Source organism: Scyliorhinus torazame, chromosome 5 (assembly GCF_047496885.1).
Source record: "Scyliorhinus torazame isolate Kashiwa2021f chromosome 5, sScyTor2.1, whole genome shotgun sequence".
NCBI lineage: Eukaryota > Metazoa > Chordata > Chondrichthyes > Carcharhiniformes > Scyliorhinidae > Scyliorhinus > Scyliorhinus torazame.
Window position 1 is genome coordinate 10,309,338 of NC_092711.1, and position 27,531 is coordinate 10,336,868.

At 58.8% G+C, this 27,531-nt stretch overlaps 1 protein-coding gene across 1 annotated transcript in view; it reads right to left on the reverse strand.

The window, feature by feature from the left end:
• LOC140418170 (protein mono-ADP-ribosyltransferase PARP14-like) overlaps positions 1-27,531 on the reverse strand; it is a 314,190-nt gene that overhangs the window by 141,541 nt on the left and 145,118 nt on the right. The window lies entirely within an intron of this gene.

Below are 27,531 nucleotides of genomic sequence, written 5' to 3' on the forward strand. Positions count from 1 at the left end.
CCTCCTCCAGGCCCCTACAACCCTCCCTATCTCTGTAACCTCCTCCAGCCCCTATACCCCTCCCTATCTCTGTAACCTCCTCCAGCCCCTACACCCCTCCCTATCTCTGTAACCTCCTCCAGCCCCTACACCCCTCCCTATCTCTGTAACCTCCTCCAGCCCCTACAACCCTCCCTATCTCTGTAACCTCCTCCAGTCCCTACACCCCTCCCTATCTCTGTAACCTCCTCCAGCCCCTACAACCCTCCCTATCTCTGTAACCTCCTCCAGCCCCTACACCCCTCCCTATCTCTGTAACCTCCTCCAGCCCCCTACAACCCTCCCTATCTCTGTAACCTCCTCCAGCCCCCTACAACCCTCCCTATCTCTGTAACCTCCTCCAGCCCCTACACCCCTCCCTATCTCTGTAACCTCCTCCAGCCCCTACAACCCTCACTGTCTCTGTAACCTCCCCCAGCCCCCTACACCCCTCCTTATCTCTGTAACCTCCTCCAGCCCCTACACCCCTCCCTGTCTCTGTAACCTCCTCCCGTCCCCTACAACCCTCCCTATCTCTGTAACCTCCTCCAGCCCCCTACACCCCTCCCTATCTCTGTAACCTCCTCTAGCCCCCACACCCCTCCCTATCTCTGTAACCTCCTCTAGCCCCTACACCCCTCCCTATCTCTGTAACCTCCTCCAGCCCCTACGCCCCACCCTATCTCTGTAACCTCCTCCAGCCCCCCACACCCCACCCTATCTCTGTAACCTCCTCCAGCCCCCTACACCCCTCCCTATCTCTGTAACCTCCTCCAGGCCCCTACAACCCTCCCTATCTCTGTAACCTCCTCCAGCCCCTATACCCCTCCCTATCTCTGTAACCTCCTCCAGCCCCTACACCCCTCCCTATCTCTGTAACCTCCTCCAGCCCCTACAACCCTCCCTGTCTCTGTAACCTCCTCCAGTCCCTACACCCCTCCCTATCTCTGTAACCTCCTCCAGCCCCCTATAACCCTCCCTATCTCTGTAACCTCCTCCAGCCCCTACAACCCTCCCTATCTCTGTTACCTCCTCCAGCCCCTATACTCCTCCCTATCTCAGTAACCTCCTCCAGCCCCTACACCCCTCCCTATCTCTGTAACCTCCTCCAGCCCCTACAACCCTCCCTATCTCTGTAACCTCCTCCAGTCCCTACACCCCTCCCTATCTCTGTAACCAACTCCAGCCCCCACACCCCTCCCTATCTCTGTAACCTACTCTAGCCCCCACACCCCTCCCTATCTCTGTAACCTCCTCCAGCCCCTACGCCCCTCCCTATCTCTGTAACCTCCTCCAGCCCCCTACACCCCTCCCTATCTCTGTAACCTCCTCCAGCCCCCTACACCCCTCCCTATCTCTGTGACCTCCTCCAGGCCCCTACAACCCTCCCTATCTCTGTAACCTCCAGCCCCCACACCCCTCCCTATCTCTGTAACCTCCTCTAGCCCCCACACCCCTCCCTATCTCTGTAACCTCCTCCAGCCCCTACGCCCCTCCCTATCTCTGTAACCTCCTCCAGCCCCCTACACCCCTCCCTATCTCTGTAACCTCCTCCAGCCCCTATACCCCTCCCTATCTCTGTAACCTCCTCCAGCCCCTACAACCCTCCCTATCTCTGTAACCTACTCCAGCCCCCACACCCCTCCCTATCTCTGTAACCTCCTCCAGGCCCCTACAACCCTCCCTATCTCTGTAACCTCCTCCAGCCCCTATACCCCTCCCTATCTCTGTAACCTCCTCCAGCCCCTACACCCCTCCCTATCTCTGTAACCTCCTCCAGCCCCTACAACCCTCCCTATCTCTGTAACCTCCTCCAGTCCCTACACCCCTCCCTATCTCTGTAACCTCCTCCAGCCCCCTACAACCCTCCCTATCTCTGTAACCTCCTCCAGCCCCTACAACCCTCCCTATCTCTGTAACCTCCTCCAGCCCCTATACCCCTCCCTATCTCTGTAACCTCCTCCAGCCCCTACACCCCTCCCTATCTCTGTAACCTCCTCCAGGCCCTACAACCCTCCCTATCTCTGTAACCTCCTCCAGTCCCTACACCCCTCCCTATCTCTGTAACCTACTCCAGCCCCCACACCCCTCCCTATCTCTGTAACCTCCTCTAGCCCCCACACCCCTCCCTATCTCTGTAACCTCCTCCAGCCCCTACGCCCCTCCCTATCTCTGTAACCTCCTCCAGCCCCCTACACCCCTCCCTATCTCTGTAACCTCCTCCAGCCCCCTACACCCCTCCCTATCTCTGTAACCTCCTCCAGGCCCCTACAACCCTCCCTATCTCTGTAACCTCCTCCAGCCCCCACACCCCTCCCTATCTCTGTAACCTCCTCTAGCCCCCACACCCCTCCCTATCTCTGTAACCTCCTCCAGCCCCTACGCCCCTCCCTATCTCTGTAACCTCCTCCAGCCCGCTACACCCCTCCCTATCTCTGTATCCTCCTCCAGCCCCCTACACCCCTCCCTATCTCTGTAACCTCCTCCAGGCCCCTACAACCCTCCCTATCTCTGTAACCTCCTCCAGCCCCTATACCCCTCCCTATCTCTGTAACCTCCTCCAGCCCCTACACCCCTCCCTATCTCTGTAACCTCCTCCAGCCCCTACACCCCTCCCTATCTCTGTAACCTCCTCCAGCCCCTACAACCCTCCCTATCTCTGTAACCTCCTCCAGTCCCTACACCCCTCCCTATCTCTGTAACCTCCTCCAGCCCCTACAACCCTCCCTATCTCTGTAACCTCCTCCAGCCCCTACACCCCTCCCTATCTCTGTAACCTCCTCCAGCCCCCTACAACCCTCCCTATCTCTGTAACCTCCTCCAGCCCCCTACAACCCTCCCTATCTCTGTAACCTCCTCCAGCCCCTACACCCCTCCCTATCTCTGTAACCTCCTCCAGCCCCTACAACCCTCACTGTCTCTGTAACCTCCCCCAGCCCCCTACACCCCTCCTTATCTCTGTAACCTCCTCCAGCCCCTACACCCCTCCCTGTCTCTGTAACCTCCTCCCGTCCCCTACAACCCTCCCTATCTCTGTAACCTCCTCCAGCCCCCTACACCCCTCCCTATCTCTGTAACCTCCTCTAGCCCCCACACCCCTCCCTATCTCTGTAACCTCCTCTAGCCCCTACACCCCTCCCTATCTCTGTAACCTCCTCCAGCCCCTACGCCCCACCCTATCTCTGTAACCTCCTCCAGCCCCCCACACCCCACCCTATCTCTGTAACCTCCTCCAGCCCCCTACACCCCTCCCTATCTCTGTAACCTCCTCCAGGCCCCTACAACCCTCCCTATCTCTGTAACCTCCTCCAGCCCCTATACCCCTCCCTATCTCTGTAACCTCCTCCAGCCCCTACACCCCTCCCTATCTCTGTAACCTCCTCCAGCCCCTACAACCCTCCCTGTCTCTGTAACCTCCTCCAGTCCCTACACCCCTCCCTATCTCTGTAACCTCCTCCAGCCCCCTATAACCCTCCCTATCTCTGTAACCTCCTCCAGCCCCTACAACCCTCCCTATCTCTGTTACCTCCTCCAGCCCCTATACCCCTCCCTATCTCAGTAACCTCCTCCAGCCCCTACACCCCTCCCTATCTCTGTAACCTCCTCCAGCCCCTACAACCCTCCCTATCTCTGTAACCTCCTCCAGTCCCTACACCCCTCCCTATCTCTGTAACCAACTCCAGCCCCCACACCCCTCCCTATCTCTGTAACCTACTCTAGCCCCCACACCCCTCCCTATCTCTGTAACCTCCTCCAGCCCCTACGCCCCTCCCTATCTCTGTAACCTCCTCCAGCCCCCTACACCCCTCCCTATCTCTGTAACCTCCTCCAGCCCCCTACACCCCTCCCTATCTCTGTAACCTCCTCCAGGCCCCTACAACCCTCCCTATCTCTGTAACCTCCAGCCCCCACACCCCTCCCTATCTCTGTAACCTCCTCTAGCCCCCACACCCCTCCCTATCTCTGTAACCTCCTCCAGCCCCTACGCCCCTCCCTATCTCTGTAACCTCCTCCAGCCCCCTACACCCCTCCCTATCTCTGTAACCTCCTCCAGCCCCTATACCCCTCCCTATCTCTGTAACCTCCTCCAGCCCCTACAACCCTCCCTATCTCTGTAACCTCCTCCAGCCCCTCTACCCCTCCCTATCTCTGTAACCTCCTCCAGCCCCTACACCCCTCCCTATCTCTGTAACCTCCTCCAGCCCCTACACCCCTCCCTATCTCTGTAACCTCCTCCAGCCCCTACACTCCTCCCTATCTCTGTAACCTCCTCCAGCCCACTACACCCCTCCCTATCTCTGTAACCTCCTCCAGCCCCTACACCCCTCCCTATATCTGTAACCTTCTCCAGCCCCTACACCGCTCCCTATCTCTGTAACCTCCCCCAGCCCCTACACCCCTCCCTATCTCTGTAACCTCCTCCAGCCCCTACACCCCTCCCTATCTCTGTAACCTCCTCCAGCCCCTACACCCCTCCCTATCTCTGTAACCTCCTCCAGCCCCTACACCCCTCCCTATCTCTGTAACCTCCTCCAGGCCCTACAACCCTCCCTATCTCTGTAACCTCCTCCAGTCCCTACACCCCTCCCTATCTCTGTAACCTACTCCAGCCCCCACACCCCTCCCTATCTCTGTAACCTCCTCTAGCCCCCACACCCCTCCCTATCTCTGTAACCTCCTCCAGCCCCTACGCCCCTCCCTATCTCTGTAACCTCCTCCAGCCCCCTACACCCCTCCCTATCTCTGTAACCTCCTCCAGCCCCCTACACCCCTCCCTATCTCTGTAACCTCCTCCAGGCCCCTACAACCCTCCCTATCTCTGTAACCTCCTCCAGCCCCCACACCCCTCCCTATCTCTGTAACCTCCTCTAGCCCCCACACCCCTCCCTATCTCTGTAACCTCCTCCAGCCCCTACGCCCCTCCCTATCTCTGTAACCTCCTCCAGCCCGCTACACCCCTCCCTATCTCTGTATCCTCCTCCAGCCCCCTACACCCCTCCCTATCTCTGTAACCTCCTCCAGGCCCCTACAACCCTCCCTATCTCTGTAACCTCCTCCAGCCCCTATACCCCTCCCTATCTCTGTAACCTCCTCCAGCCCCTACACCCCTCCCTATCTCTGTAACCTCCTCCAGCCCCTACACCCCTCCCTATCTCTGTAACCTCCTCCAGCCCCTACAACCCTCCCTATCTCTGTAACCTCCTCCAGTCCCTACACCCCTCCCTATCTCTGTAACCTCCTCCAGCCCCTACAACCCTCCCTATCTCTGTAACCTCCTCCAGCCCCTACACCCCTCCCTATCTCTGTAACCTCCTCCAGCCCCCTACAACCCTCCCTATCTCTGTAACCTCCTCCAGCCCCCTACAACCCTCCCTATCTCTGTAACCTCCTCCAGCCCCTACACCCCTCCCTATCTCTGTAACCTCCTCCAGCCCCTACAACCCTCACTGTCTCTGTAACCTCCCCCAGCCCCCTACACCCCTCCTTATCTCTGTAACCTCCTCCAGCCCCTACACCCCTCCCTGTCTCTGTAACCTCCTCCCGTCCCCTACAACCCTCCCTATCTCTGTAACCTCCTCCAGCCCCCTACACCCCTCCCTATCTCTGTAACCTCCTCTAGCCCCCACACCCCTCCCTATCTCTGTAACCTCCTCTAGCCCCTACACCCCTCCCTATCTCTGTAACCTCCTCCAGCCCCTACGCCCCACCCTATCTCTGTAACCTCCTCCAGCCCCCCACACCCCACCCTATCTCTGTAACCTCCTCCAGCCCCCTACACCCCTCCCTATCTCTGTAACCTCCTCCAGGCCCCTACAACCCTCCCTATCTCTGTAACCTCCTCCAGCCCCTATACCCCTCCCTATCTCTGTAACCTCCTCCAGCCCCTACACCCCTCCCTATCTCTGTAACCTCCTCCAGCCCCTACAACCCTCCCTGTCTCTGTAACCTCCTCCAGTCCCTACACCCCTCCCTATCTCTGTAACCTCCTCCAGCCCCCTATAACCCTCCCTATCTCTGTAACCTCCTCCAGCCCCTACAACCCTCCCTATCTCTGTTACCTCCTCCAGCCCCTATACCCCTCCCTATCTCAGTAACCTCCTCCAGCCCCTACACCCCTCCCTATCTCTGTAACCTCCTCCAGCCCCTACAACCCTCCCTATCTCTGTAACCTCCTCCAGTCCCTACACCCCTCCCTATCTCTGTAACCAACTCCAGCCCCCACACCCCTCCCTATCTCTGTAACCTACTCTAGCCCCCACACCCCTCCCTATCTCTGTAACCTCCTCCAGCCCCTACGCCCCTCCCTATCTCTGTAACCTCCTCCAGCCCCCTACACCCCTCCCTATCTCTGTAACCTCCTCCAGCCCCCTACACCCCTCCCTATCTCTGTAACCTCCTCCAGGCCCCTACAACCCTCCCTATCTCTGTAACCTCCAGCCCCCACACCCCTCCCTATCTCTGTAACCTCCTCTAGCCCCCACACCCCTCCCTATCTCTGTAACCTCCTCCAGCCCCTACGCCCCTCCCTATCTCTGTAACCTCCTCCAGCCCCCTACACCCCTCCCTATCTCTGTAACCTCCTCCAGCCCCTATACCCCTCCCTATCTCTGTAACCTCCTCCAGCCCCTACAACCCTCCCTATCTCTGTAACCTCCTCCAGCCCCTATACCCCTCCCTATCTCTGTAACCTCCTCCAGCCCCTACACCCCTCCCTATCTCTGTAACCTCCTCCAGCCCCTACACCCCTCCCTATCTCTGTAACCTCCTCCAGCCCCTACACTCCTCCCTATCTCTGTAACCTCCTCCAGCCCACTACACCCCTCCCTATCTCTGTAACCTCCTCCAGCCCCTACACCCCTCCCTATATCTGTAACCTTCTCCAGCCCCTACACCGCTCCCTATCTCTGTAACCTCCCCCAGCCCCTACACCCCTCCCTATCTCTGTAACCTCCTCCAGCCCCTACACCCCTCCCTATCTCTGTAACCTCCTCCAGCCCCTACACCCCTCCCTATCTCTGTAACCTCCTCCAGCCCCTACACCCCTCCCTTTCTCAGTAACCTCCTCCAGCCCCTACACTCCTCCCTATCTCTGTAACCTCCTCCAGCCCACTACACCCCTCCCTACCTCTGTAACCTCCTCCAGCCCCTACACCCCTCCCTATCTCTGTAACCTCCTCCAGCCCCTACACCCCTCCCTATCTCTGTAACCTCCTCCAGCCCCTACACCCCTCCATATCTCTGTAACCTCCTCTAGCCCCCACACCCCTCCCTATCTCTGTAACCTCCTCCAGCCCCAACACCCCTCCCTATCTCTGTAACCTCCTCCAGCCCCTACACCCCTCCCTATCTCTGTAACCTCCTCCAGCCCCTACACCCCTCCCTATCTCTGTAACCTCCTCCAGCCCCTACCCCCCTTCCCTATCTCTGTAACCTCCTCCAGCCCACTACACCCCTCCCTATCTCTGTAACCTCCTCCAGCCCCTACACCCCTCCCTATCTCTGTAACCTCCTCCAGCCCCTACACCCCTCCCTATCTCTGTAACCTCCGCCAGCCCCTACAGCCCTCCCTATCTCTGTAACCTCCTCTAGCCCCCACACCCCTCCCTATCTCTGTAAACTCCTCCAGCCCCCTACACCCCTCCCTATCTCTGTAACCTCCTCCAGCCCCCTACACCCCTCCCTATCTCTGTAACCTCCTCCAGCCCCCTACACCCCTCCCTATCTCTGTAACCTCCTCCAGCCCCTACACCCCTCCCTACCTCTGTAACCTCCTCCAGCCCCCTACACCCCTCCCTATCTCTGTAACCTCCTCCAGCCCCTACAACCCTCCCTATCACTGTAACCTCCTCCAGCCCCCTACACCCCTCCCTATCTCTGTAACCTCCTCCAGCCCCTACACCCCTCCCTATCTCTGTAACCTCCTCCGGCCCCTACACCCCTCCCTATCTCTGTAACCTCCTCCAGCCCCCTACAACCCTCCCTATCTCTGTAAGCTCCCCCAGCCCCTACACCCCTCCCTATCTCTGTAACCTCCTCCAGCCCCTACAACCCTCCCTATCTCTGTAACCTCCTCCAGCCCCTACAACCCTCCCTATCTCTGTAACCTCCTCCAGCCCCTACGCCCCTCCCTATCTCTGTAACCTCCTCCAGCCCCCTACACCCCTCCCTATCTCTGTAACCTCCTCCAGGCCCCTACAACCCTCCCTATCTCTGTAACCTCCTCCAGCCCCTACAACCCTCCCAATCTCTGTAACCTCCTCCAGCCCCCAACACCCCTCCCTATCTCTGTTACCTCCTCCAGCCCCCTACACCCCTCCCTATCTCTGTAACCTCCTCTAGCCCCCACACCCCTCCCTATCTCTGTAACCTCCTCTAGCACCCACACCCCTCCCTATCTCTGTAACCTCCTCCAGCCCTTATACCCCTCCCTATCTCTGTAACCTCCTCCAGTCCCTACAACCCTCCCTATCTCTGTAACCTCCTCCAGCCCCCTACACCCCTCCCTATCTCTGTAACCTCCTCTAGCCCCCACACCCCTCCCTATCTCTGTAACCTCCTCCAGCCCCTACACCCCTCCCTATCTCTGTAACCTCCTCCAGTCCCTACAACCCTCCCTATCTCTGTAACCTCCTCCAGCCCCTACACCCCTCCCTATCTCTGTAACCTCCTCCAGCCCCTACACCCCTCCCTATCTCTGTAACCTCCTCCAGCCCCTACACCCCTCCCTATCTCTGTAACCTCCTCCAGCCCCTACACCCCTCCCTATCTCTGTCACCTCCTCCAGCCCCCTACAACCCTCCCTATCCCTGTAACCTCCTCCAGCCCCCTACAACCCTCCCTATCTCTGTAACCTCCTCCAGCCCCCTACACCCCTCCCTATCTCTGTAACCTCCTCCAGCCCCCTACACCCCTCCCTATCTCTGTAACCTCCTCCAGCCCCTACACCCCTCCCTATCTCTGTAACCTCCTCCATCCCCTACAACCCTCCCTATCTCTGTAACCTCCTCCAGCCCCCTACAACCCTCCCTATCTCTGTAACCTCCTCCAGCCCCCTACACCCCTCCCTATCTCTGTAACCTCCTCCATCCCCTACAACCCTCCCTATCTCTGTAACCTCCTCCAGCCCCTACACCCCTCCCTATCTCTGTAACCTCCTCCAGCCCCTACACCCCTCCCTATCTCTGTAACCTCCTCCAGCCCCTACACCCCTCCCTATCTCTGTAACCTCCTCCAGCCCCTACACCCCTCCCTAACTCTGTAACTTCCTCCAGCCCCCAACAACCTTCCCTATCTCTGTAACCTCCTCCAGCCCTACACCCCTCCCTATCTCTGTAACCTCCTCCAGCCCCCTACACCCCTCCCTATCTCTGTAACCTCCTCCATCCCCTACACCCCTCCCTATCTCTGTAACCTCCTCCAGCCCCTACACCCCTCCCTATCTCTGTAACCTCCTCCAGCCCTACACCCCTCCCTATCTCTGTAACCTCCTCCAGCCCCCTACACCCCTCCCTATCTCTGTAACTTCCTCCAGCCCCCTACAACCCTCCCTATCTCTGTAACCTCCTCCAGTCCCTACACCCCTCCCTATCTCTGTAACCTCCTCCAGCCCCCTACAACCCTCCCTATCTCTGTAACCTCCTCCAGCCCCTACAACCCTCCCTATCTCTGTAACCTCCTCCAGCCCCTATACCCCTCCCTATCTCTGTAACCTCCTCCAGCCCCTACACCCCTCCCTATCTCTGTAACCTCCTCCAGTCCCTACACCCCTCCCTATCTCTGTAACCTACTCCAGCCCCCACACCCCTCCCTATCTCTGTAACCTCCTCTAGCCCCCACACCCCTCCCTATCTCTGTAACCTCCTCCAGCCCCTACGCCCCTCCCTATCTCTGTAACCTCCTCCAGCCCCCTACACCCCTCCCTATCTCTGTAACCTCCTCCAGCCCCCTACACCCCTCCCTATCTCTGTAACCTCCTCCAGGCCCCTACAACCCTCCCTATCTCTGTAACCTCCTCTAGCCCCCACACCCCTCCCTATCTCTGTAACCTCCTCTAGCCCCCACACCCCTCCCTATCTCTGTAACCTCCTCCAGCCCCTACGCCCCTCCCTATCTCTGTAACCTCCTCCAGCCCCCTACACCCCTCCCTATCTCTGTAACCTCCTCCAGCCCGCTACACCCCTCCCTATCTCTGTAACCTCCTCCAGGCCCCTACAACCCTCCCTATCTCTGTAACCTCCTCCAGCCCCTATACCCCTCCCTATCTCTGTAACCTCCTCCAGCCCCTACACCCCTCCCTATCTCTGTAACCTCCTCCAGCCCCTACACCCCTCCCTATCTCTGTAACCTCCTCCAGCCCCTACGACCCTCCCTATCTCTGTAACCTCCTCCAGCCCCTATACCCCTCCCTATCTCTGTAACCTCCTCCAGCCCCTACAACCCTCCCTATCTCTGTAACCTCCTCCAGCCCCTATACCCCTCCCTATCTCTGTAACCTCCTCCAGCCCCTACACCCCTCCCTATCTCTGTAACCTTCTCCAGCCCCTACACCCCTCCCTATCTCTGTAACCTCCTCCAGCCCCTACACTCCTCCCTATCTCTGTAACCTCCTCCAGCCCACTACACCCCTCCCTATCTCTGTAACCTCCTCCAGCCCCTACACCCCTCCCTATCCCTGTAACCTCCTCCAGCCCCTACACCCCTCCCTATCTCTGTAACCTCCTCCAGCCCCTACACCCCTCCCTATCTCTGTAACCTCCTCCAGCCCCTACACTCCTCCCTATCTCTGTAACCTCCTCCAGCCCACTACACCCCTCCCTATCTCTGTAACCTCCTCCAGCCCCTACACCCCTCCCTATGTCTGTAACCTCCTCCAGCCCCTACACCCCTCCGTATCTCTGTAACCTCCTCCAGCCCCTACACCCCTCCCTATCTCTGTAACCTCCTCCAGCCCCTACACCCCTCCCTATCTCTGTAACCTCCTCCAGCCCCTACACGCCTCCCTATCTCTGTAACCTCCTCCAGCCCCTACACTCCTCCCTATCTCTGTAACCTCCTCCAGCCCACTACACCCCTCCCTATCTCTGTAACCTCCTCCAGCCCCTACACGCCTCCCTATCTCTGTAACCTCCTCCAGCCCCTACACTCCTCCCTATCTCTGTAACCTCCTCCAGCCCACTACACCCCTCCCTATCTCTGTAACCTCCTCCAGCCCCTACACCCCTCCCTATCTCTGTAACCTCCTCCAGCCCTACACCCCTCCCTATCTCTGTAACCTCCTCCAGCCCCCTACACCCCTCCCTATCTCTGTAACTTCCTCCAGCCCCCTACAACCCTCCCTATCTCTGTAACCTCCTCCAGTCCCTACACCCCTCCCTATCTCTGTAACCTCCTCCAGCCCCCTACAACCCTCCCTATCTCTGTAACCTCCTCCAGCCCCTACAACCCTCCCTATCTCTGTAACCTCCTCCAGCCCCTATACCCCTCCCTATCTCTGTAACCTCCTCCAGCCCCTACACCCCTCCCTATCTCTGTAACCTCCTCCAGTCCCTACACCCCTCCCTATCTCTGTAACCTACTCCAGCCCCCACACCCCTCCCTATCTCTGTAACCTCCTCTAGCCCCCACACCCCTCCCTATCTCTGTAACCTCCTCCAGCCCCTACGCCCCTCCCTATCTCTGTAACCTCCTCCAGCCCCCTACACCCCTCCCTATCTCTGTAACCTCCTCCAGCCCCCTACACCCCTCCCTATCTCTGTAACCTCCTCCAGGCCCCTACAACCCTCCCTATCTCTGTAACCTCCTCTAGCCCCCACACCCCTCCCTATCTCTGTAACCTCCTCTAGCCCCCACACCCCTCCCTATCTCTGTAACCTCCTCCAGCCCCTACGCCCCTCCCTATCTCTGTAACCTCCTCCAGCCCCCTACACCCCTCCCTATCTCTGTAACCTCCTCCAGCCCGCTACACCCCTCCCTATCTCTGTAACCTCCTCCAGGCCCCTACAACCCTCCCTATCTCTGTAACCTCCTCCAGCCCCTATACCCCTCCCTATCTCTGTAACCTCCTCCAGCCCCTACACCCCTCCCTATCTCTGTAACCTCCTCCAGCCCCTACACCCCTCCCTATCTCTGTAACCTCCTCCAGCCCCTACAACCCTCCCTATCTCTGTAACCTCCTCCAGTCCCTACACCCCTCCCTATCTCTGTAACCTCCTCCAGCCCCTACAACCCTCCCTATCTCTGTAACCTCCTCCAGCCCCTATACCCCTCCCTATCTCTGTAACCTCCTCCAGCCCCTACAACCCTCCCTATCTCTGTAACCTCCTCCAGCCCCTATACCCCTCCCTATCTCTGTAACCTCCTCCAGCCCCTACACCCCTCCCTATCTCTGTAACCTTCTCCAGCCCCTACACCCCTCCCTATCTCTGTAACCTCCTCCAGCCCCTACACTCCTCCCTATCTCTGTAACCTCCTCCAGCCAACTACACCCCTCCCTATCTCTGTAACCTCCTCCAGCCCCTACACCCCTCCCTATCCCTGTAACCTCCTCCAGCCCCTACACCCCTCCCTATCTCTGTAACCTCCTCCAGCCCCTACACCCCTCCCTATCTCTGTAACCTCCTCCAGCCCCTACACTCCTCCCTATCTCTGTAACCTCCTCCAGCCCACTACACCCCTCCCTATCTCTGTAACCTCCTCCAGCCCCTACACCCCTCCCTATGTCTGTAACCTCCTCCAGCCCCTACACCCCTCCGTATCTCTGTAACCTCCTCCAGCCCCTACACCCCTCCCTATCTCTGTAACCTCCTCCAGCCCCTACACCCCTCCCTATCTCTGTAACCTCCTCCAGCCCCTACACCCCTCCCTATCTCTGTAACCTCCTCCAGCCCCTACACGCCTCCCTATCTCTGTAACCTCCTCCAGCCCCTACACTCCTCCCTATCTCTGTAACCTCCTCCAGCCCACTACACCCCTCCCTATCTCTGTAACCTCCTCCAGCCCCTACACCCCTCCCTATCTCTGTAACCTCCTCCAGCCCCTACACCCCTCCCTATCTCTGTAACCTCCTCCAGCCCCTACACCCCTCCCTATCTCTGTAACCTCCTCTAGCCCCCACACCCCTCCCTATCTCTGTAACCTCCTCCAGCCCCAACACCCCTCCCTATCTCTGTAACCTCCTCCAGCCCCTACACCCCTCCCTATCTCTGTAACCTCCTCCAGCCCCTACACTCCTCCCTATCTCTGTAACCTCCTCCAGCCCACTACACCCCTCCCTATCTCTGTAACCTCCTCCAGCCCCTACACCCCGCCCTATCTTTGTAACCTCCTCCAGCCCCTACACCCCTCCCTATCTCTGTAACCTCCTCCAGCCCCTACACCCTTCCCTACCTCTGTAACCTCCTCTAGCTCCCACACCCCTCCCTATCTCTGTAAACCTCTCCAGCCCCCTACACCCCTCCCTATCTCTGTAACCTCCTCCAGCCCCCTACACCCCTCCCTATCTCTGTAACCTCCTCCAGCCCCCTACACCCCTCCCTATCTCTGTAACCTCCTCCAGCCCCTACACCCCTCCCTATCTCTGTAACCTCCTCCAGCCCCCTACACCCCTCCCTATCTCTGTAACCTCCTCCAGCCCCTACACCCCTCCCTATCTCTGTAACCTCCTCCAGCCCCCTACACCCCTCCCTATCTCTGTAACCTCCTCCAGCCCCTACACCCCTCCCTATCTCTGTAACCTCCTCCAGCCCCTACACCCCTCCCTATCTCTGTAACCTCCTCCAGCCCCTACACCCCTCCCTATCTCTGTAACCCCTCCAGCCCCTACACCCCTCCCTATCTCTGTAACCTCCTCCAGCCCCTACACCCCTCCCTATCTCTGTAACCTCCTCCAGCCCCTACACCCCTCCCTATCTCTGTAACCTCCTCCAGCCCCTACACCCCTCCCTATCTCTGTAACCTCCTCCAGCCCCTACACTCCTCCCTATCTCTGTAACCTCCTCCAGCCCACTACACCCTTCCCTATCTCTGTAACCTCCTCCAGCCCCTACACCCCTCCCTATCTCTGTAACCTCCTCCAGCCCCTACACCCCTCCCTATCTCTGTAACCTCCTCCAGCCCCTACACCCCTCCCTATCTCTGTAACCTCATCCAGCCCCTACACCCCTCCCTATCTCTGTAACCTCTTCCAGCCCCTACACTCCTCCCTGTCTCTGTAACCTCCTCCAGCCCACTACACCCCTCCCTATCTCTGTAACCTGCTCCAGCGCCTACACCCCTCCCTATCTCTGTAACCTCCTCCAGCCCCTACACCCCTCCCTATCTCTGTAACCTCCTCCAGCCCCTACACCCCTCCCTATCTCTGTAACCTCCTCTAGCCCCCACACCCCTCCCTATCTCTGTAAACTCCTCCAGCCCCCTACACCCCTCCCTATCTCTGTAACCTCTTCCAGCCCCTACACCCCTCCCTATCTCTGATATTCCTCCAGCCCCCTACACCCCTCCCTATCTCTGTAACCTCCTCCAGCCCCTACACCCCTCCCTATCTCTGTAACCTCCTCCAGCCCCCTACACCCCTCCCTATCTCTGTAACCTCCTCCAGCCCCTACACCCCTCCCTATCTCTGTAACCTCCTCCAGCCCCTACACCCCTCCCTATCTCTGTAACCTCCTCCAGCCCCCTACAACCGTCCCTATCTCTGTAACCTCCCCCAGCCCCTACACCCCTCCCTATCTCTGTAACCTCCTCCAGCCCCTACAACCCTCCCTATCTCTGTAACCTCCTCCAGCCCCTACAACCCTCCCTATCTCTGTAACCTCCTCCAGCCCCTACGCCCCTCCCTATCTCTGTAACCTCCTCCAGCCCCCTACACCCCTCCCTATCTCTGTAACCTCCTCCAGGCCCCTACAACCCTCCCTATCTCTGTAACCTCCTCCAGCCCCTACAACCCTCCCAATCTCTGTAACCTCCTCCAGCACCCTACACCCCTCCCTATCTCTGTAACCTCCTCCAGCCCCCTACACCCCTCCCTATCTCTGTAACCTCCTCTAGCCCCCACACCCCTCCCTATCTCTGTAACCTCCTTCAGCCCCCTACACCCCTCCCTATCTCTGTAACCTCCTCCAGCCCCCTACACCCCTCCCTATCTCTGTAACCTCCTCCAGCCCCTTCACCCCTCCCTATCTCTGTAACCTCCTCCAGCCCCCTACATCCCTCCCTATCTCTGTAACCTCCTCCAGCCCCCTACACCCCTCCCTATCTCTGTATTCTCCTCCAGCCCCTACACCCCTCCCTATCTCTGTAACCTCCTCCAGCCCCCTACATCCCTCCCTATCTCTGTAACCTCCTCCAGCCCCCTACACCCCTCCCTATCTCTGTAACCTCCTCCAGCCCCTTCACCCCTCCCTATCTCTGTAACCTCCTCCAGCCCCTACAACCCTCCCTATCTCTGTAACCTCCTCCAGTCCCTACACCCCTCCCTATCTCTGTAACCTACTCCAGCCCCCACACCCCTCCCTATCTCTGTAACCTCCTCTAGCCCCCACACCCCTCCCTATCTCTGTAACCTCCTCCAGCCCCTACGCCCCTCCCTATCTCTGTAACCTCCTCCAGCCCCCTACACCCCTCCCTATCTCTGTAACCTCCTCCAGCCCCCTACACCCCTCCCTATCTCTGTAACCTCCTCCAGGCCCCTACAACCCTCCCTATCTCTGTAACCTCCTCCAGCCCCCACACCCCTCCCTATCTCTGTAACCTCCTCTAGCCCCCACACCCCTCCCTATCTCTGTAACCTCCTCCAGCCCCCACGCCCCTCCCTATTTCTGTAACCTCCTCCAGCCCCCTACACCCCTCCCTATCTCTGTAACCTCCTCCAGCCCCCTACACCCCTCCCTATCTCTGTAACCTCCTCCAGGCCCCTACAACCCTCCCTATCTCTGTAACCTCCTCCAGCCCCTATACCCCTCCCTATCTCTGTAACCTCCTCCAGCCCCTACAACCCTCCCTATCTCTGTAACCTCCTCCAGCCCCTATACCCCTCCCTATCTCTGTAACCTCCTCCAGCCCCTACACCCCTCCCTATCTCTGTAACCTCCTCCAGCCCCTACACCCCTCCCTATCTCTGTACCCTCCTCCAGCCCCTACACTCCTCCCTATCTCTGTAACCTCCTCCAGCCCACTACACCCCTCCCTATCTCTGTAACCTCCTCCAGCCCCTACACCCCTCCCTATCTCTGTAACCTCCTCCAGCCCCTACACCCCTCCCTATCTCTGTAACCTCCTCCAGCCCCTACACCCCTCCCTATCTCTGTAACCTCCTCCAGCCCCTACACCCCTCCCTATCTCTGTAACCTCCTCCAGCCCCTACACCCCTCCCTATCTCTGTAACCTCCTCCAGCCCCTACACCCCTCCCTATCTCTGTAACCTCCTCCAGCCCCTCCACTCCTCCCTATCTCTGTAACCTCCTCCAGCCCACTACACCCCTCCCTATCTCTGTAACCTCCTCCAGCCCCTACACCCCTCCCTATCTCTGTAACCTCCTCCAGCCCCTACACCCCTCCCTATCCCTGTAACCTCCTCCAGCCCCTACACCCCTCCCTATCTCTGTAACCTCCTCTAGCCCCCACAGCCCTCCCTATCTCTGTACCCTCCTCCAGCCCCAACACCCCTCCCTATCTCTGTAACCTCCTCCAGCCCCTACACCCCTCCCTATCTCTGTAACCTCCTCCAGCCCCTACACCCCTCCCTATCTCTGTAACCTCCTCCAGCCCCTACACTCCTCCCTGTCTCTGTAACCTCCTCCAGCCCACTACACCCCTCCCTATCTCTGTAACCTCCTGCAGCCCCTACACCCCTCCCTATCTCTGTAACCTCCTCCAGCCCCTACACCCCTCCCTATCTCTGTAACCTCCTCCAGCCCCTACACCCCTCCCTATCTCTGTAACCTCCTCTAGCCCCCACACCCCTCCCTATCTCTGTAAACTCCTCCAGCCCCCTACACCCCTCCCTATCTCTGTAACCTCCTCCAGCCCCCTACACCCCTCCCTATCTCTGTAACCTCCTCCAGCCCCCTACACCCCTCCCTATCTCTGTAACCTCCTCCAGCCCCTACACCCCTCCCTATCTCTGTAACCTCCTCCAGCCCCCTACACCCCTCCCTATCTCTGTAACCTCCTCCAGCCCCTACAACCCTCCCTATCTCTGTAACCTCCTCCAGCCCCCTACACCCCTCCCTATCTCTGTAACCTCCTCCAGCCCCTACACCCCTCCCTATCTCTGTAACCTCCTCCAGCCCCTACACCCCTCCCTATCTCTGTAACCTCCTCCAGCCCCCTACAACCCTCCCTATCTCTGTAACCTCCCACAGCCCCTACACCCCTCCCTATCTCTGTAACCTCCTCCAGCCCCTACAACCCTCCCTATCTCTGTAACCTCCTCCAGCCCCTACAACCCTCCCTATCTCTGTAACCTCCTCCAGCCCCTACGCCCCTCCCTATCTCTGTAACCTCCTCCAGCCCCCTACACCCCTCCCTATCTCTGTAACCTCGTCCAGGCCCCTACAACCCTCCCTATCTCTGTAACCTCCTCCAGCCCCTACAACCCTCCCAATCTCTGTAACCTCCTCCAGCCCCCTACACCCCTCCCTATCTCTGTAACCTCCTCTAGCCCCCACACCCCTCCCTATCTCTGTAACCTCCTTCAGCCCCCTACACCCCTCCCTATCTCTGTAACCTCCTCTAGCCCCCACACCCCTCCCTATCTCTGTAACCTCCTCCAGCCCCTACACCCCTCCCTATCTCTGTAACCTCCTCCAGTCCCTACAACCCTCCCTAGCTCTGTAACCTCCTCCAGCCCCTACACCCCTCCCTATCTCTGTAACCTCCTCCAGCCCCTACACCCCTCCCTATCTCTGTAACCTCCTTCAGCTCCCTACACCCCTCCCTATCTCTGTAACCTCCTCTAGCCCCTACACTCCTCCCTATCTCTGTAACCTCCTCCAGCCCACTACACCCCTCCCTATCTCTGTAACCTCCTCCAGCCCCTACACCCCTCCCTATCTCTGTAACCTCCTCCAGCCCCTACACCCCTCCCTATCTCTGTAACCTCCTCCAGCCCCTACACCCCTCCCTATCTCTGTAACCTCCTCCAGCCCCTACACCCCTCCCTATCTCTGTAACCTCCTCCTGCCCCTACACCCCTCCCTATCTCTGTAACCTCCTCCAGCCCCTACACCCCTCCCTATCTCTGTAACCTCCTCCAGCCCCTCCACTCCTCCCTATCTCTGTAACCTCCTCCAGCCCACTACACCCCTCCCTATCTCTGTAACCTCCTCCAGCCCCTACACCCCTCCCTATCTCTGTAACCTCCTCCAGCCCCTACACCCCTCCCTATCCCTGTAACCTCCTCCAGCCCCTACACCCCTCCCTATCTCTGTAACCTCCTCTAGCCCCCACAGCCCTCCCTATCTCTGTACCCTCCTCCAGCCCCAACACCCCTCCCTATCTCTGTAACCTCCTCCAGCCCCTACACCCCTCCCTATCTCTGTAACCTCCTCCAGCCCCTACACCCCTCCCTATCTCTGTAACCTCCTCCAGCCCCTACACTCCTCCCTGTCTCTGTAACCTCCTCCAGCCCACTACACCCCTCCCTATCTCTGTAACCTCCTGCAGCCCCTACACCCCTCCCTATCTCTGTAACCTCCTCCAGCCCCTACACCCCTCCCTATCTCTGTAACCTCCTCCAGCCCCTACACCCCTCCCTATCTCTGTAACCTCCTCTAGCCCCCACACCCCTCCCTATCTCTGTAAACTCCTCCAGCCCCCTACACCCCTCCCTATCTCTGTAACCTCCTCCAGCCCCCTACACCCCTCCCTATCTCTGTAACCTCCTCCAGCCCCCTACACCCCTCCCTATCTCTGTAACCTCCTCCAGCCCCTACACCCCTCCCTATCTCTGTAACCTCCTCCAGCCCCCTACACCCCTCCCTATCTCTGTAACCTCCTCCAGCCCCTACAACCCTCCCTATCTCTGTAACCTCCTCCAGCCCCCTACACCCCTCCCTATCTCTGTAACCTCCTCCAGCCCCTACACCCCTCCCTATCTCTGTAACCTCCTCCAGCCCCTACACCCCTCCCTATCTCTGTAACCTCCTCCAGCCCCCTACAACCCTCCCTATCTCTGTAACCTCCCGCAGCCCCTACACCCCTCCTTATCTCTGTAACCTCCTCCAGCCCCTACAACCCTCCCTATCTCTGTAACCTCCTCCAGCCCCTACAACCCTCCCTATCTCTGTAACCTCCTCCAGCCCCTACGCCCCTCCCTATCTCTGTAACCTCCTCCAGCCCCCTACACCCCTCCCTATCTCTGTAACCTCGTCCAGGCCCCTACAACCCTCCCTATCTCTGTAACCTCCTCCAGCCCCTACAACCCTCCCAATCTCTGTAACCTCCTCCAGCCCCCTACACCCCTCCCTATCTCTGTAACCTCCTCTAGCCCCCACACCCCTCCCTATCTCTGTAACCTCCTTCAGCCCCCTACACCCCTCCCTATCTCTGTAACCTCCTCTAGCCCCCACACCCCTCCCTATCTCTGTAACCTCCTCCAGCCCCTACACCCCTCCCTATCTCTGTAACCTCCTCCAGTCCCTACAACCCTCCCTAGCTCTGTAACCTCCTCCAGCCCCTACACCCCTCCCTATCTCTGTAACCTCCTCCAGCCCCTACACCCCTCCCTATCTCTGTAACCTCCTTCAGCTCCCTACACCCCTCCCTATCTCTGTAACCTCCTCTAGCCCACACACACCTCCCTATCTCTGTAACCTTCTCCAGCCCCTACACCCCTCCCTATCTCTGTAACCTCCTCCAGTCCCTACAACCCTCCCTATCTCTGTAACCTCCTCCAGCCCCTACACCCCTCCCTATCTCTGTAACCTCCTCCAGCCCCTACACCCCTCCCTATCTCTGTAACCTCCTCCAGCCGCTACACCCCTCCCTATCTCTGTAACCTCCTCCAGCCCCTACACCCCTCCCTATCTCTGTAACCTCCTCCAGCCCCTACAACCCTCCCTATCTCTGTAACCTCCTCCAGCCCCCTACACCCCTCCCTATCTCTGTAACCTCCTCCAGCCCCCTACACCCCTCCCTATCTCTGTAACCTCCTCCAGCCCCTACACCCCTCCCTATCTCTGTAACCTCCTCCTGTCCCCTACACCCCTCCCTATCTCTGTAACCTCCTCCAGCCCCTACACCCCTCCCTATCTCTGTAACCTCCTCCAGCCCCTACGCCCCTCCCTATCTCTGTAACCTCCTCCTGCCCCCTACACCCCTCCCTATCTCTGTAACCTCCTCCAGCCCCTACACCCCTCCCTATCTCTGTAACCTCCGCCAGCCCCCTACATCCCTCCCTATCTCTGTAACCTCCTCCAGCCCCTACACCCCTCCCTATCTCTGTAACCTCCTACATCCCTCCCTATCTCTGTAACCTCCTCCAGCCCCCTACACCCCTCCCTATCTCTGTAACCTCCTCCAGCCCCCTACACCCCTCCCTATCTCTGTAACCTCCTCCAGCCCCCTACACCCCTCCCTATCTCTGTATTCTCCTCCAGCCCCTACACCCCTCCCTATCTCTGTAACCTCCTCCAGCCCCCTACATCCCTCCCTATCTCTGTAACCTCCTCCAGCCCCCTACACCCCTCCCTATCTCTGTAACATCCTCCAGCACCTACAACCCTCCCTATCTCTGTAACCTCCTCCAGCCCCTACAACCCTCCCTATCTCTGTAACCTCCTCCAGCCCCTACGCCCCTCCCTATCTCTGTAACCTCCTCCAGCCCCCTACACCCCTCCCTATCTCTGTAACCTCGTCCAGGCCCCTACAACCCTCCCTATCTCTGTAACCTCCTCCAGCCCCTACAACCCTCCCAATCTCTGTAACCTCCTCCAGCCCCCTACACCCCTCCCTATCTCTGTAACCTCCTCTAGCCCCCACACCCCTCCCTATCTCTGTAACCTCCTTCAGCCCCCTACACCCCTCCCTATCTCTGTAACCTCCTCTAGCCCCCACACCCCTCCCTATCTCTGTAACCTCCTCCAGCCCCTACACCCCTCCCTATCTCTGTAACCTCCTCCAGTCCCTACAACCCTCCCTAGCTCTGTAACCTCCTCCAGCCCCTACACCCCTCCCTATCTCTGTAACCTCCTCCAGCCCCTACACCCCTCCCTATCTCTGTAACCTCCTTCAGCTCCCTACACCCCTCCCTATCTCTGTAACCTCCTCTAGCCCCTACACTCCTCCCTATCTCTGTAACCTCCTCCAGCCCACTACACCCCTCCCTATCTCTGTAACCTCCTCCAGCCCCTACACCCCTCCCTATCTCTGTAACCTCCTCCAGCCCCTACACCCCTCCCTATCTCTGTAACCTCCTCCAGCCCCTACACCCCTCCCTATCTCTGTAACCTCCTTCAGCCCCTACACCCCTCCCTATCTCTGTAACCTCCTCCAGCCCCTACACCCCTCCCTATCTCTGTAACCTCCTCCAGCCCCTACACCCCTCCCTATCTCTGTAACCTCCTCCAGCCCCTCCACTCCTCCCTATCTCTGTAACCTCCTCCAGCCCACTACACCCCTCCCTATCTCTGTAACCTCCTCCAGCCCCTACACCCCTCCCTATCTCTGTAACCTCCTCCAGCCCCTACACCCCTCCCTATCCCTGTAACCTCCTCCAGCCCCTACACCCCTCCCTATCTCTGTAACCTCCTCTAGCCCCCACAGCCCTCCCTATCTCTGTACCCTCCTCCAGCCCCAACACCCCTCCCTATCTCTGTAACCTCCTCCAGCCCCTACACCCCTCCCTATCTCTGTAACCTCCTCCAGCCCCTACACCCCTCCCTATCTCTGTAACCTCCTCCAGCCCCTACACTCCTCCCTGTCTCTGTAACCTCCTCCAGCCCACTACACCCCTCCCTATCTCTGTAACCTCCTGCAGCCCCTACACCCCTCCCTATCTCTGTAACCTCCTCCAGCCCCTACACCCCTCCCTATCTCTGTAACCTCCTCCAGCCCCTACACCCCTCCCTATCTCTGTAACCTCCTCTAGCCCCCACACCACTCCCTATCTCTGTAAACTCCTCCAGCCCCCTACACCCCTCCCTATCTCTGTAACCTCCTCCAGCCCCCTACACCCCTCCCTATCTCTGTAACCTCCTCCAGCCCCCTACACCCCTCCCTATCTCTGTAACCTCCTCCAGCCCCTACACCCCTCCCTATCTCTGTAACCTCCTCCAGCCCCCTACACCCCTCCCTATCTCTGTAACCTCCTCCAGCCCCTACAACCCTCCCTATCTCTGTAACCTCCTCCAGCCCCCTACACCCCTCCCTATCTCTGTAACCTCCTCCAGCCCCTACACCCCTCCCTATCTCTGTAACCTCCTCCAGCCCCTACACCCCTCCCTATCTCTGTAACCTCCTCCAGCCCCCTACAACCCTCCCTATCTCTGTAACCTCCCGCAGCCCCTACACCCCTCCCTATCTCTGTAACCTCCTCCAGCCCCTACAACCCTCCCTATCTCTGTAACCTCCTCCAGCCCCTACAACCCTCCCTATCTCTGTAACCTCCTCCAGCCCCTACGCCCCTCCCTATCTCTGTAACCTCCTCCAGCCCCCTACACCCCTCCCTATCTCTGTAACCTCGTCCAGGCCCCTACAACCCTCCCTATCTCTGTAACCTCCTCCAGCCCCTACAACCCTCCCAATCTCTGTAACCTCCTCCAGCCCCCTACACCCCTCCCTATCTCTGTAACCTCCTCTAGCCCCCACACCCCTCCCTATCTCTGTAACCTCCTTCAGCCCCCTACACCCCTCCCTATCTCTGTAACCTCCTCTAGCCCCCACACCCCTCCCTATCTCTGTAACCTCCTCCAGCCCCTACACCCCTCCCTATCTCTGTAACCTCCTCCAGTCCCTACAACTCTCCCTAGCTCTGTAACCTCCTCCAGCCCCTACACCCCTCCCTATCTCTGTAACCTCCTCCAGCCCCTACACCCCTCCCTATCTCTGTAACCTCCTTCAGCTCCCTACACCCCTCCCTATCTCTGTAACCTCCTCTAGCCCACACACACCTCCCTATCTCTGTAACCTTCTCCAGCCCCTACACCCCTCCCTATCTCTGTAACCTCCTCCAGTCCCTACAACCCTCCCTATCTCTGTAACCTCCTCCAGCCCCTACACCCCTCCCTATCTCTGTAACCTCCTCCAGCCCCTACACCCCTCCCTATCTCTGTAACCTCCTCCAGCCGCTACACCCCTCCCTATCTCTGTAACCTCCTCCAGCCCCTACACCCCTCCCTATCTCTGTAACCTCCTCCAGCCCCTACAACCCTCCCTATCTCTGTAACCTCCTCCAGCCCCCTACACCCCTCCCTATCTCTGTAACCTCCTCCAGCCCCCTACACCCCTCCCTATCTCTGTAACCTCCTCCAGCCCCTACACCCCTCCCTATCTCTGTAACCTCCTCCTGTCCCCTACACCCCTCCCTATCTCTGTAACCTCCTCCAGCCCCTACACCCCTCCCTATCTCTGTAACCTCCTCCAGCCCCTACGCCCCTCCCTATCTCTGTAACCTCCTCCTGCCCCCTACACCCCTCCCTATCTCTGTAACCTCCTCCAGCCCCTACACCCCTCCCTATCTCTGTAACCTCCGCCAGCCCCCTACATCCCTCCCTATCTCTGTAACCTCCTCCAGCCCCTACACCCCTCCCTATCTCTGTAACCTCCTACATCCCTCCCTATCTCTGTAACCTCCTCCAGCCCCCTACACCCCTCCCTATCTCTGTAACCTCCTCCAGCCCCCTACACCCCTCCCTATCTCTGTAACCTCCTCCAGCCCCCTACACCCCTCCCTATCTCTGTATTCTCCTCCAGCCCCTACACCCCTCCCTATCTCTGTAACCTCCTCCAGCCCCCTACATCCCTCCCTATCTCTGTAACCTCCTCCAGCCCCCTACACCCCTCCCTATCTCTGTATTCTCCTCCAGCCCCTACACCCCTCCCTATCTCTGTAACCTCCTCCAGCCCCCTACATCCCTCCCTATCTCTGTAACCTCCTCCAGCCCCCTACATCCCTCCCTATCTCTGTAACCTCCTCCAGCCCCTTCAATCCTCCCTATCTCTGTAACCTCCTCCAGCCCCCTACATCCCTCCCTATCTCTGTAACCTCCTCCAGCCCCCTACACCCCTCCCTATCTCTGTATTCTCCTCCGGACCCTACACCCCTCCCTATCTCTGTAACCTCCTCCAGCCCCTACACCCCTCCCTATCTCTGTAACCTCCTCCAGCCCCCTACAACCCTCCCTATCTCTGTAACCTCCCCCAGCCACTACACCCCTCCCTATCTCTGTCACCTCCTCCAGCTCCTACAACCCTCCCTATCTCTGTAACCTCCTCCAGCCCCTACAACCCTCCCTATCTCTGTAACCTCCTCCAGCCCCTACGCCCCTCCCTATCTCTGTAACCTCCTCCAGCCCCCTACACCCCTCCCTATCTCTGTAACCTCCTCCAGGCCCCTACAACCCTCCCTATCTCTGTAACCTCCTCCAGCCCCTACAACCCTCCCAATCTCTGTATCCTCCTCCAGCCCCCTACACCCCTCCCTATCTCTGTAACCTCCTCTAGCCCCCACACCCCTCCCTATGTCTATAACCTCCTTCAGCCCCCTACACCCCTCCCTATCTCTGTAACCTCCTCCAGCCCCCTACAACCCTCCCTATCTCTGTAACCTCCTCCAGCCCCTACACCCCTCCCTATCTCTGTAACCTCCTCCAGCCCCCTACACCCCTCCCTATCTCTGTAACCTCCCCCAGCCCCTACACCCCTCCCTATCTCTGTAACCTCCTCCAGCCCCTACAACCCTCCCTATCTCTGTAACCTCCTCCAGCCCCTACAACCCTCCCTATCTCTGTAACCTCCTCCAGCCCCTACGCCCCTTCCTATCTCTGTAACCTCCTCCAGCCCCCTACACCCCTCCCTATCTCTGTAACCTCCTCCAGGCCCCTACAACCCTCCCTATCTCTGTAACCTCCTCCAGCCCCTACAACCCTCCCAATCTCTGTAACCACCTCCAGCCCCCTACACCCCTCCCTATCTCTGTAACCTCCTCTAGCCCCCACACCCCTCCCTATCTCTGTAACCGCCTTCAGCCCCCTACACCCCTCCCTATCTCTGTAACCTCCTCTAGCCCCCACACCCCTCCCTATCTCTGTAACCTCCTCCAGCCCCTACACCCCTCCCTATCTCTGTAACCTCCTCCAGTCCCTACAACCCTCCCTATCTCTGTAACCTCCTCCAGCCCCTACACCCCTCCCTATCTCTGTAACCTCCTCCAGCCCCTACACCCCTCCCTATCTCTGTAACCTCCTCCAGCCCCTACACCCCTCCCTATCTCTGTAACCTCCTCCAGCCCCCTACAACCCTCCCTATCTCTGTAACCTCCTCCAGCCCCCTACAACCCTCCCTATCTCTGTAACCTCCTCCAGCCCCCTACACCACTCCCTATCTCTGTAACCTCCTCCAGCCCCCTACACCCCTCCCTATCTCTGTAACCTCCTCCAGCCCCTACACCCCTCCCTATCTCTGTAACCTCCTCCTGCCCCCTTCACCCCTCCCTATCTCTGTAACCTCCTCCAGCCCCTACAACTCTCCCTATCTATGTAACCACCTCCATCCCCTACAACACTCCCTATCTCTGTAACCTCCTCCAGCCCCTACAACCCTCCCTATCTATGTAACCACCTCCATCCCCTACAACCCTCCCTATCTCTGTAACCTCCTCCAGCCCCTACAACCCTCCCTATCTCTGTAACCTCCTCCAGCCCCTACAACCCTCCCTATCTCTGTAACCTCCTCCAGCCCCTACGCCCCTCCCTATCTCTGTAACCTACCCCAGCCCCTACACCCCTCCCTATCTCTGTAACCTCCTCCAGCCCCCTACACCCTTCCCTATCTCTGTAACCTCCTCCAGCCCCCTACACCCCTCCCTATCTCTGTAACCTCCTCCAGCCCCCTACACCCCTCCCTATCTCTGTAACCTCCTCCATCCCCTACACCCCTCCCTAGCTCTGTAACCTCCTCCAGCCCCCTACACCCCTCCCTATCTCTGTAACCTCCTCCAGCCCCCTACACCCCTCCCTATCTCTGTAACCTCCTCCAGCCCCCTACACCCCTCCCTATCTCTGTAACCTCCTCCATCCCCTACACCCCTCCCTATCTCTGTAACCTCCTCCAGCCCCCTACACCCCTCCCTATCTCTGTAACCTCTTCCTGCCCCTACACCCCTCCCTATCTCTGTAACCTCCTCCAGCCCCCTACACCCCTCCCTATCTCTGTAACCTCCTCCAGCCCCTACAACCCTCCCTATCTATGTAACCACCTCCATCCCCTACAACCCTCCCTATCTCTGTAACCTCCTCCAGCCCCTACAACCCTCCCTATCTCTGTAACCTCCTCCAGCCCCTACAACCCTCCCTATCTCTGTAACCTCCTCCAGCCCCTACGCCCCTCCCTATCTCTGTAACCTCCCCCAGCCCCTACACCCCTCCCTATCTCTGTAACCTCCTCCAGCCCCCTACACCCTTCCCTATCTCTGTAAACTCCTCCAGCCCCCTACACCCCTCCCTATCTCTGTAACCTCCTCCAGCCCCCTACACCCCTCCCTATCTCTGTAACCTCCTCCAGCCCCCTACACCCCTCCCTATCTCTGTAACCTCCTCCAGCCCCCTACACCCCTCCCTATCTCTGTAACCTCCTCCTGCCCCTACACCCCTCCCTATCTCTGTAACCTCCTCCAGCCCCCTACACCCCTCCCTATCTCTGTAACCTCCTCCAGCCCCTACACCCCTCCCTATCTCTGTAACCTCCTCCAGCCCCTACACCCCTCCCTATCTCTGTAACCTCCTCCAGCCCCTACAAACCGAGCTGGAGACAGGTCACCTGCCAGTTCTTTATCATAGAATTTACAGTGCAGAAGGAGGCCATTCGGCCCATCGAGTCTGCACCGGCTCTTGGAAAGAGCACCCCACCCAAGCCCACACCTCCACCCTATCCCCATAACCCAGTAACCCCACCCAACACTAAGGGCAATTTTGGACACTAAGGGCAATTTATCGTGGCCAATCCACCTAACCCGCACATCTTTGGACTGTGGGAGGAAACCGGACCACCCGGGGGAAACCCACGCACACACGGGGAGGATGTGCAGACTCCGCACAGTGACCCAAGCCGGAATCGAACCTGGGACCCTGGAGCTGTGCAGCAATTGTGCTAACCACTATGCTACGGTGCTGCCCACTCCGGTCCTCACGTCGGTGGAGGTGAATCTCGGCAAGGATATCGCCGGAGCAGAAAGGCTGACACCGTGTCTGACGCAACCGACTGCGAGGCAAAGCGATACGAATGAAAGTTGTGGGCGGCGGTGGTTTTATGGGTTGAACGACTGCAAGATGACGTGCGAATGAACGTTTGCGCGCGCAA